Genomic DNA, 12279 nt, shown 5'->3' with positions numbered 1-12279 from the left:
ATCTATCTATCTATCTATCTATCTATCTATCTATCTATCTATCTATCTATCTATCTATCTATCTATCTATCTATCTATCTATCTATCTATCTATCTATCTATCTATCTATCTATCTATCTCCTTAGTATCATTTTATCTTTATTTTGCATACCATTATTCATATGTTGTAGAATTAACAGTGTGTTTTAAAGATCAGTTTCATAGAAATAAAACTGAATGCTTTTCACATGTAGATACGGCCAATAAAAACAACAAAATAGTGCAAGTGAAGTGCAAGGCAGCATAGAAAATTAAAAGACCATTAATGATATCAGATTAAAAATGAGCTGTATTAGAAGAGAAGTAGATCCTACATTTGTTTTAAAATTTTGGAACCATAGGTTGTTTTAAAATAAACTCTTAAAAGACGTTCTCGATAATGGTCATAATAGAGCAAATTATTTTCAAAAAATGTTTTAAATAACATATATCAGGTGGGCCAACTATAACAAATTAACCGATAAGAGGCACGTCAAAATGTATTCAACAACTTGCTTAAGCAGCAGCATAATTGTGAAAAAGCATGAACGCGGTTTCTTTGTGCAATCAGTGCCTGAACAAGAAATGTTTTGTATCATTTTACTTATCTTGGCAAAACAGTATAGTTCTCTGTCCAAGACTGATATTATTTCTTCACATTGTTGTTTGCTAAGCACATAGTTCTACTATTATGTAACATTTCCAAGAAAGTGAAAAAATGATGCAGCAACTGTCAGGCTAGTGGTTAAAGAGATACTAATTGTTTTTTCGCTATGATAGCAGCACCATTGGGTATTCCTTAATGGGTGATTGTTGGCTAAAAACTCTGTAGATGGCAAATACCTGAGGACCTAAACAAGAAATTACATTTCAGATTTCAAAGTTAATATTTCTATAGCTAGAATATCACATTTGAATATAACATCTGTACTGTAAAGTCATATATGGAAAGAATGTCGGGACCAATTAAAGGGACAGTAAGTGAACTGGGCAGTGCATATGATTACTTGATCATAGCTAATAAAAGCTGTTTGTATCAGCCCCATGGATTTAGTAGGCTTGTGATCAGCAGTTTAATAAGTGCTAACACTTAATAAGGCTAAAACCAAGTGCATCAAGTCTGACACAAAAAAGATATACAATAATCACACAATACAAAGTCCAGAGAAGAAAGACTAGACTTATTCCAGGACTACAGGGTATGACCTACGAAACAATGAAGTTAAAAGTGAACTACAGATGGCAGAAGTGGTCAAAGTTATGAAGAGAATTATTAGGGTGGTTAGCCATCTTCTACCTTAAATCTGCTAGTTTAGGCTAAATTTGAAAGAAATGTTTAAAAAGGGCTTATTCACAGACAGCCATAGATACGTTAAATAAGTTAACAAGTAGTGTGGTAGATAATATTACTTTAGGAATATACAGATCTTGATGGGATACAATTTTGGAAAAATTAGGATAATAAGGACGGATGATGTATGTGGGCAGAATGACCAGTTTTCATCTGAATTGTACTTATGTTTTGTTGTTGAGATGTACACACTGAAGTACTATTCATTGAATGTACGTACAAGTGGAAATGAATATTAAACAGAAGCAATTTACAAACATCAAACAAATAAAATGTATAAAACTGCTTTGACAAAGAATTGTTTTCTTAAGTATGTGGTTAAGCATAGTACTGGGTTAGGGTAAGCCTGTAATACTGTAATGATTTGTTACATTAACGATAACAGTGCTGATCAAAAATAACCATGCTGTCTTTTACATGCTCTCTCATTATTAATCATTAAATTTCTAATAATGAAACACTTCCAGGTTTGCCTAAAGTAAGTAATATACAACCCCGAGATGAGAGGGTCCACTGTCCTTTTTTCCCTTACAGCCTCAAGAAACCGCCCCTTCAGGCTACTGAAGCGAAGGAAAGCCTGCCTCTTCTGGTCCTCCCGATATAAAAACAGAACGCTCCTGGAAGGTGGCGTCTCATTCCGATGCTGACCTTGCTTCTGTACAGACTCAAGGCAGAGCCTGTGACCAAGTCAATCCTGAGAGAAGGCTGTATGTTCTAGGAGGTGCATTGAGGTGCATATTTTTGTTAAATTTTCTTATTTTTCTATTTCAATTAAACAGGGTTTTGCCCAGTTGGCACCCCAAGCATTTGGCTTTGCCCTCCCTCTTCATTAGCCCTGCTACACTTTGTTCACCTAAGTGAACTAAAAGTACTCATTTGATTGTTATTTGATATGATAAACAAAACTAAAAAGAAAATATGAAAAATATATATTTCACATATATTTAAATCGAGTAATTCAGGTCTCTGTATCTTTACAGAGACTGGAAAGTAACTATTTTTCCCAGAGTAGCTAAATGTGAACTTTTTCAAGTCATTATTAAGGCTTTCAACTGGAATTATGCATCTCATCGCAGGCTCATTTTACTGGAGATTATTTGCATCAGAAACACTATTCTACACTGATTGATGACAGGATTTCATAAAAGGCTGGGCCTAAATTTGATATGAGTGGGCTTGTTTATAATTTTTAAATATACAATTATTTAAAAAAAATTGAAGTCCAGTCATGCCCACAAAAATAGTTATTAGTTTTTTGGGTTTTTTGTACATATAGATGAAGTTATCATTTTTTGGTTAATTTCAACTTACAAATGGTGAAAATTAACAGACTGCCTACCTTTTGATGATACCTTTGAGATTCTAGCCCATTGCAAGGTGCAAACAGCCAAATAACAGCCATTATTATTTTGGTCAATAACATTACATGACAGCAAACAGACGAATTACCATTTTTGCCTTTCCTTTTTATTTGTGAATTTGCAAATCGCTGCACCATGAGTTTCAGTAATCTTATGTTTTGAACATGACTGTTGAGTCTGTATCCAGTCTCTGAAACTACAAGTGAACCTTTTCAAATAGATTATCACCAACATCCCATCTTTCGATATCCTGTATTCCAGCAACACACTAAATCCGTTATACAAATGAGCTGTAAACCTGCATGCCTTACCAGCTGTAATAGATGTTGCAAACATTAATACTGATTGAGTTGATAATTCATGAACATCAGTCAAATCCACGACCTTGGCTGAGCCTTCAAAGTTTGGCAGAGGAATAAGTACAAATGTTTCTGCATACTCAGAAGTAGTGCTAGCAGCAGTCCCATTGCTAAAATTAGCACAGCTAACAGCAGGGTTCTCACCTGCCTTTGGAGCTTCATCAAAATTTTCAGTACCGACATCAGACTCTGGAACATTTTATAGTTATGTTCATTTCTTTTTACTAATGAAACATCAAAGGTTGTTTGTCAAGACATTGTTAACGCTTATCAAATTTCCCACCAACAGTACCTACCTATTCAATTAGTAATTTCAGTTACTAGTTAATAATGTCATGTTAACATCAGTTGTTTTGATTGAGTGTTATTGGTGATTTTGCTGTGTAGGTTTATAATATATTCATATTTTAATCAATAGAGATGTAAATCTAAATGCATTAATGCAGAATAAGCTCATTTAAATTTGTAAAAAAGATTTAAAAAAATCAAAAAAGTGAAACTACAAAACAGTGTGGGCCAATGAGCAAAGTGGGTGGGCACAGGCCTACCCAGGCCCTATACTGGCACTGCGCCTGATTCCATTACGAAAAAAATTACAGTCTTTTATTCATTTAATGATACATTCATGTTCCATGGAAGGTTCAAGGTTCCTTGTAATCTGCCACTCCATTCCAATATGTTCTTGTCATGAACATTTCTGGTTAAGCATTGAGAAAGACGTGACATCACTGCTTGTTTGCTGCTGGAGTTGTACAAAAACAATCAAGAATTTCCTCTGAATTTTTTTTTCTGGCAAAAAACGAAATGGCACGGAATAGGGTAGAAGTATAATTCTCCAAACGCATTGTGACCATAATTGAGATGATTGTTTTGATTTTTGGATGGTGCAATGAGGTAAGAGGTTGTGGTTATGTTACATCTTGATGAAATCAGGATTTAGAGTTATCTTCCCATCTCTTGTCTCTCTTCTCCTATACCATGAGACTGCGGCATATTTGACTCATTGTTTATATTAAAGCAGGGGTGTCAAACTCCAGGCCTGGGGGGTATTTTTCATATGTGGATTACTCGTTTAGCTGGATGTAATTGTTGATGATTTGGCCTGATCCTGGATCTGTCGGTTTTTTGAAACTCTTGCTGGATGTGTTGTCATAGCAGCACATCCTAATCCTCAAACCTGCTCGGAGCAGGATATATTGACAAAGGTCAAATATTTGATGAAGACACTATGTCTGATTATTCATCGGGAGGAGAGGTACATTTTCCAAATAATGTTTGATCAAACTCCACTGTGATCAGTCCCATGTGCCCCAATCACATTTGGAAATCCTGGGTAATGAGAATGTTAGGCTGATTGTGAGATTCTTTATGGAACTGTGGGTGTTTTTGCCTGTGTTTTACCTACTTGCAATGGCATGAAATGCCTCTTTTATTGTCTGCACATGCAGGTGTCCAGGAAACACTATGAAAACCTGAAGGAAATATTTCAGAGCCAAACAGACTTTACGAATTGCCTGGCAAACTGCACTTTTAGATAGATTTTCTGCATCGCCTACAGTATATAAAAATGTGCCACTTGCAAAAAAACTCAAAGCAATGCCTACAGGTTTGAGGATTAGGATGTGTTGCTATGACAACACTTCCAGCAAGAGTTTCGAAAAACCGACAGATCCAGGATCAGGCCAAATCATCAACAATTACATCCAGCTAAATGAGTAATCCACGTATGAAAAATACCCCCCTGGAGTTCGACACCCATGTATTAAAGTGTAACATCAGTGATGTAGAAAAACTATTATGTCTCTGATTTCCATGCATAAAACCGAGCAGCATATATGTCATCAGGCACAATTTCATTTAATGAAGGTGTCTCTACTCCTTTCTAGTATGAGGAATCTTTGACTTTTGCATATTTGGGGAATATGCTACAATGGACAGCCACCTTGTTCAGGTGTTGTTCCTGCCATATGCTTGCTAAGATAGGCTCCAGTATCCCCGTGACCCTGATCAAGACGAAGCAGGTTTAGAAGATGGATGGATATGGATATGGATGGATGGATCTTCAGGGCAGGAACCTCCTGTAAACAATTCAAACAGGAGGGCATGCCTGCTACAGAGACACACCCTACACCACAGACACTTCTCAGTTTCTAAAGCTGCATACTCAAATGTAAGGCTTTGGGGACAACATCAGGTGCAAGGTGGGAATCAAACCAATCCATTTTGAGGCACACATACTCACACAAGGGCTCATTTTATATCTGTCACTCGCCGCAACCAACATGTTTTTATGATATGAGATGAAACCGAAGTATCAAACTTCTGAGAACACTGAGAGTCAAAAGTATAAAAGAACAATTGCTGGGCTAGCATTTCAGTGCAAAACCTGTTAATCTTATACAGTTTAATGAAAACAATGAAATCAGCTTTTGTGCCAGTTTGTAAGTGTATTTAAGTCAGAATTATTGTTTTAAAATTTTTATGTAAGAAAACTACTCTTAAGACTACCTATTAATTTCCAATTTAAGTGCACAACAAGACAAGCTGGCAGCATTGTGTGGAAGGTAGGAACCAACACTGGAGAAGGTCCCAGTCCATCATAGGGTACACTACGGCTTGAGTTTTGGAGGTAAAATGAAATCCCCTGTGAAAACCCACATAAACACAGGGACAATCAGCATACTATAATAGTATAATAGTACAGCTGACTGCCTGAGGTGGGATTTGAACCCAGGAGTCGGTATCTTTAGCTTATCAACGCTAACTTTTACACATCTATGCCACCCAAGCCTACATTATGTATAAAAGAATAACATACATAAAAAGGACGAAATTCTTACATTACCAACACCATTTTGTTCATCTGTTCTTAACTTTTTACTGTTTTAATATAATCCTGTAACAAGACGTAACACTTTGAGATATAACCCATTTTTTTGTATTCTCTTTCATTTGCTTCTTGTGAATCATATGCAAAACTGTATTTGTTGAATTCAGCTTGAAAAAAAAAATTAAGAAACAAAAGAGGAAACATGTGGCACATACAGTGTTCATCCCTTCAAGTTTTCATATTTTTTGTTATGCAACATTGAATCACAATAGTTTGAATTTGCCTTTTCTAAGACTGTTTCAACAGAAAAAGACTCTTTAATGTAAAAGTGTAAACAGATCTTTGCAAAGCGGTCTAAATTGTTTTATGTTTCTAATTGATCACTTAAGAATTCACCCCTTTAATATGACACACCAAAATTATCTCTGGTGCAGCCAATTGATTTTAAAAGTCACATGATAAGTTGAATGGAGATCACCTGTCTAGGGTTTCAGTTGGCTGTAGCATAAATGCATCTTATCTTGAAGGTCCAACTTGGGGTGAGTCAGTATTGTCGCCTAATTTACACAATGAAGACAAAAGAACACTCCAGGAAAAGATGATTCAAAAGCACAAGGCAGAGGGGATGAAGACACGAAAATATCCAAGTCACTGAGAATATCCCTTGGAGATGAATTAAATCAGTCTTTAAGAAATGGAAAGAGTATGCCAGTACCGTAAATCTGCCTAGAGCAGGCCATCCACAAAAACTAAGTGATTGACCAAGAGACTTATATCTCTGAAGGAATTACAAGCTACGGCGACTGAGATTGAAGAGACAATGCAGACAACAACTGCTGCTTGGATGCTTCACCAATCATAGCTTTAGTGACAAAAAGAAAAAAAAATGCTCATGACATCTCAACCAGAGTTTGCCAGAAGGCACATGGGAGAAACTGAAGTAAGCTGGAAGAAGACTCTATGGTCTGATGAAACCCAAACTGAATTTTTTTTTGGTAATTATACTAAACATCATGTTATGTGTAAGCTAAACAATGAACATTACCAAAAACACACCATCCCCACCATGAATGCATGGTGACAACAGTATCATGCTGTGGGGATGCTTCTCTGCAGCAGGCCCTGGAAGCCTTGTAAGGGTAGAGAATAAAATGAATGCAGCAACATATAGGGAAATCCTGGAGGCAAACCTGATGTAGCATGCAAGAAACCTGCACCGTAGGAGACGATTTGTTTTCCAGCAAGACAACAACCTCAAACATAAAGCCAAAGCTACACAGGAATGGCTTAAAAACAACATTGTTAATACCCTGGAGTGTACAAGTCAGAGTTTAGATCTCAGAAAATTTGTGGATGGACTTGAAAAATGCTGTTCACTCACGATCCTGATGCATCGAACAGAACTTAAGCAGTTTTGCAAAGAAAACTGGAGAAACCTGGCAGTTTCCAGATACGCAAAGTGTACACAGACTCAAGGCTGTCATGGCTGCCAAAGGTTCATCTACTAAATGCTGACTTGATGAGGGTGAATACTTACGTGATCAGTTATTTTGTGTTTTATATTTGTAATTAATTTAGACCAATTTGCAGAGATCTGTTTTCACTTTGACATTAAAGAATCTTTTTTTTTTCCTGTTGATCAATGTTAAAATGTCAAATTAAATCCACTGTGATATGAAGGTGAAATGTTTTACATTAACAAAAGTTTTACTTTAAGCTAAAGTGTACACACTTCAATGCAAAGGTCATGCTGTGGAATTCAGCAACATACAGAGAATTATTTGCCCGGGACAGACTGATGTAAGAAAAGAAGCACTCTTAACTAACACTTACAGTATATACTGAATAACCCAAGTGCCATTGGAAGTCCAAGAATTATATAGTACATACTCAAACATTTTCAATACTGTCTCAGTTCATCCTGAAACCAGCTAGAGGTAACTATGCTAGGCTCCCATGGCACCTTGATATAAATAAAGGAACTTTTGAATCATCTGAGCTTTGACTGAATTATTTAGTGAAGAGAAAATCCTTGAAACAAGAAAATCTGGAAACTTCCAAGGGAGTGAATCTATTTTATGGGCACTGTATATTAGTGCAATCAAAATATTCAGTGTTTTATTTACTGTACTTAGGCCACTTATTAGTATATCTACTGTATATATGGCTCTATTCCAAAATATAAATTCATCTAAATGAAAAATATTACAATCAGACAGCTAAAATTCTAAGACTTTCACTGGCAAGTCTATATGTCACCAAGGGAATTTATCAAAGCATTCAGAAAGCCACCTGCTAACACATACAGCACACATGTTCAGTATTGTATTTTAATAAAAATTAGGTCTGACAAGTAAACCAAGTCATTTGAAGTCTTTTTCTACCAACGTGTATTATGCGCATCAGCAGTGGGTTAAAGCCTCATATGCATTTTGAGCTGGTGAGACAGGTTTTGCAGTTGTACGTACTGTATTTTACATTTTTGGGAGACAATGATTGTGTGTTTTTGTTCTCTTGTATAATCAATGGGCAACCTTTATTAGGTGCAAATGTATTATTCCAGGTGTATTACCCCTTTAGGGCCTTCAAGTGGAAGTAACAAATGGAAGGAGGGGAGGTTTCAAATGAAAGGAATTGGTGTTCTTCCCAACTTACTTTTTAGCTGCATTTAAAAAAATAATCTAAAGAAATTTCACGGAATTGTAGGTGGCTATGTCTATGCAACATAAGTCGCATGGCCTCTGATGATTTCTTTACTATGTGAAGTATATGCAGTATTTTGTTTTTATATGGACCCCAAAGTGGACTAATGCTTAGTCTAGGGTTACAGTTGTTCCTACTTTGCACCCTGTGTTGACAAAGAAAAGTATAGCCCCCATGACAGTGAATTTGATTAAGTATTCAAAGTTATATTATGTTATGTCATATAATGCATTTTTGTCAGCTAGTTATTTGCCAACAACTGCAATGGCAGTACCAGATGAAAAATTAAATGCAAGAATACAATAAAAATCACTCAGTACAATTAAGACATTTACTTACTTGGCTGACGCGTTTATCCAAGGCGACTTACAACATTTAGGATCTATATATATAATTCACTAAGCCGCCAGCAAGCAAGACACCCATGGAGCATGCAGGACGGAGCCACGCCCACCAACTCTAAGGCCATTGGATACGACGACAACTCGCAGAGCCACGCCCACCAACTCGGACAAAGCAACTCACAAAGCACGGCGTCATTGGATACGACGACAACTCGCAGAGCCACGCCCACCAACTCGGACGCAGCAACTCACAAAACAGAGCGTCATTCGCGTTCGTCTCTGCTACACTGCACATGCACCTCTGAGCCACGTTGACTTTTCCTTATTCTTTTCAGTTACGACGCACAACCGCGTCCACCATCGCAAACTGTTTTACACGTCATTGTCTTAGAGTTGGTGGGCAGGTCTCAGTGAGTTGCTCTTGCGAGCGGGCACATGATCAGGCGGTGTGTATGCTCCGAGAACGAGGGTGGACACGGCAGGACCATCTAAGAAGAGGCATGTTTGTCGCGGATGTGAATCATTGTATGCAGCATGTAAAACAGTTTGCGAGGGGTATCCCATGGTCTTAGAGTTGGTGGGCGGGTCTCTGTGAGTTGCTCTTGCAAGCGGGCACATGACCAGGCAGTGTGTATGCTTCGAGAACGAGGGTGGACGCGGCAGGACCATCTAAGAAGAAGCATGTTTGTCGCAGATGTGAATTGCTGTATGCGACGTGTAAAACAGTTTGCGAGAGGTATCCCATGGTGTTAGAGTTGGTTCGAGTGCGAGGGTGGACGAGACAGGACCATCTAAGAAAAATCATGTTTGTCGCGGATGTGAATCACTGTATGCAACGTGTAAAACAGTTTGTTTGTCATGGATGTGAATCACTGAATGAGCATGCGACGGCAGTCCTCCAATTGTCAGGCACAGACAATTGTATGTTGCCCTCTCCAGAGTTCCATCTTTTCATTCACCTACAGTCGTATCCTCAAATTCACCCCATTTGCACAACTGTGTCTTTCAGGAAGTGTTCACCCATCAATACATAATTATGCTGCGTATGCTACGCCGTGGGTTGGCTAGTACAATTGGTTACATTTCTCTTGGCATTTCCAATTGGAGCACAGGCAGACCACGTGACTTGCTCAGGGTCACACACTGTCACTAGTGGGATTTGAACCGAACCAACAACCTCAGGGACTGAAGTCCAAAGCCTTAACTACTACACCACACTGTCTGTCTTGTTATGTTTCGCAGGTCAAATTAAGCCGTGCAAGTCAAAAGTATCTGTAATTAACACATCCACAATTCAATACTCACAAATGGACTTTTCCAACACACTTAATCGACTACTACACCACCCTTTATATACCTTCTAAAGAAAATATTCTTGTTTGTATGAGAAACTATTTGTGAGTCATTTTGTCCAGCTCATAGCAACTAGGCTAACAATTGCCTCCTACAGATTTTTCATCCTGTCCAACCAAAAGATAACCTGCAAGATTAAAATTTACTGGTGGACATTCTTCTAAGTTCTCAAAATTCACCAATGGATTAAGCTGTAGTTTGAAGTATGAGGATGGAGATGATCACACAATATGAATAAACTGTTAATGGGAAACGTTTTTGAACCTAAGGAACACTTGCTGGCAAAAAAAAACAAAAGAATATCCTAAACAATATCATAATTGATTCATAGATTCAATACGCATGACACTTGATCTAAAAAAGACTTGAAAATAAATAAGATCTTGAGCTGAAAATCTGAAGACACATGAGGAAACATGACCTCAGTCACTTGTCTTAAACCTACAGTATTCTTGTTGTTTGATGATCATCCCGGAGGAAAAATTAAATGTGTTAAACAGTATGAACTTACTGTATATACAATAGCACCACAAAATTACAAATATTAAATGTATTAAAAACTATACATAAACATAAAAACATAAAACAGAGCTCTCAGTGTGCTCCAGAAATACTAAACTGACACTCTTCAAACATTTCTGCCTATGGCCTGTAACAATGCAAAACGTAATAGATAACACATTTCCGGACAAAGGCTTTTACAACAAACAGATTGTGTTCCTTGTGTGGTTTTCTTAAATATTCAGGGCTGTTTTTCCAAATACACAAAAAAGTCTAATCATTAACCAAAACCATATTTCAAAGTGGATCTATTTGCCAAGAGATTTCATCTGCACTTCAATTTTTATATGTATTTCATGCAAACATAAACTTTATTTTATAGAAAAAAAATGGTGCTCGATTTAACTATTGCAAACTTTGAAACTGCAGAAGTGTGATTTTCACAAAAAGATAATTCTACTGACATGACTTGAGCTTTAGTGTTCAGTACTCCATAATGCACATCAGATGTCAGTTGGTACTGGCGATCTCAACTTACTTATTAATATTTTATTATAAATTTATTAAAAAGTAATTGTTCCCATTCATTTGCTTTGACTTTTGTCAATTATTGGCTCACAGAAAAGCTGTAGCTTTCCTTGCGTCTGCCTCTTTTCATATACGTCTACTCCCCCACACCATCTGGACCTTCACTTGAATTCCTTAATGTATAACCTTTTGTAAGGAGGGTAGACCCTGCCAGGCTTCAACTTTCCACAGCAGCGCTACAAGACAGATAGAAACCCTTGAACTGCCAGTGTGCTGAAATACAAAATATTTCTTCCAGTTGTTAGCACATGTGATGGTATAAATGAAGAATTTATTAAACAGGCATCATCATGCTTAGCTCTCATCATTTTGTCCTTCCAACAAGGAGGAAATGAAGAAAAATGTTTACATTTAGTCACTTTTTATGGACAGGTAAGGAGACTTTAATATAACTCCAGGTTTTTTACAAACAAAAATGCATTTTACCTATTTGGACTATGACATGATTAGTCATAGTAACCCTTGGATAGATAGATAGATAGATAGATAGATAGATAGATAGATAGATAGATAGATAGATAGATAGATAGATAGATAGATAGATAGATAGATAGATAGATAGATAGATAGATAGATAGATACTTTATTAATCCCAAGGGGAAATTTAGGCTTCATCTTTAGTTTATGAAAAGCTAATGCATTACATTTGGTATTTCGTCTTTTCTTCATATGATTTTCAATGGCACAGTTCTAATTTTAATTCAGGTGATAAAGAACTAGAAATACAAATACAGGTGCCTGAGTTGTTATTCAGAGCAATGCCATAGGGGAACCATTTTTGGTTCCCAAAAGACCCACCTATGTGAAGGCTCCATTATTTATTTAGATTTGTAACAGGCTCCATACAGTAAATAAACATGAATGTGACAC

This window comes from Erpetoichthys calabaricus, chromosome 1, assembly GCF_900747795.2.
Source record: "Erpetoichthys calabaricus chromosome 1, fErpCal1.3, whole genome shotgun sequence".
NCBI lineage: Eukaryota > Metazoa > Chordata > Cladistia > Polypteriformes > Polypteridae > Erpetoichthys > Erpetoichthys calabaricus.
The sequence above is the reverse complement of the archived record's forward strand: the minus strand, read 5'-3'. Positions refer to the sequence as shown.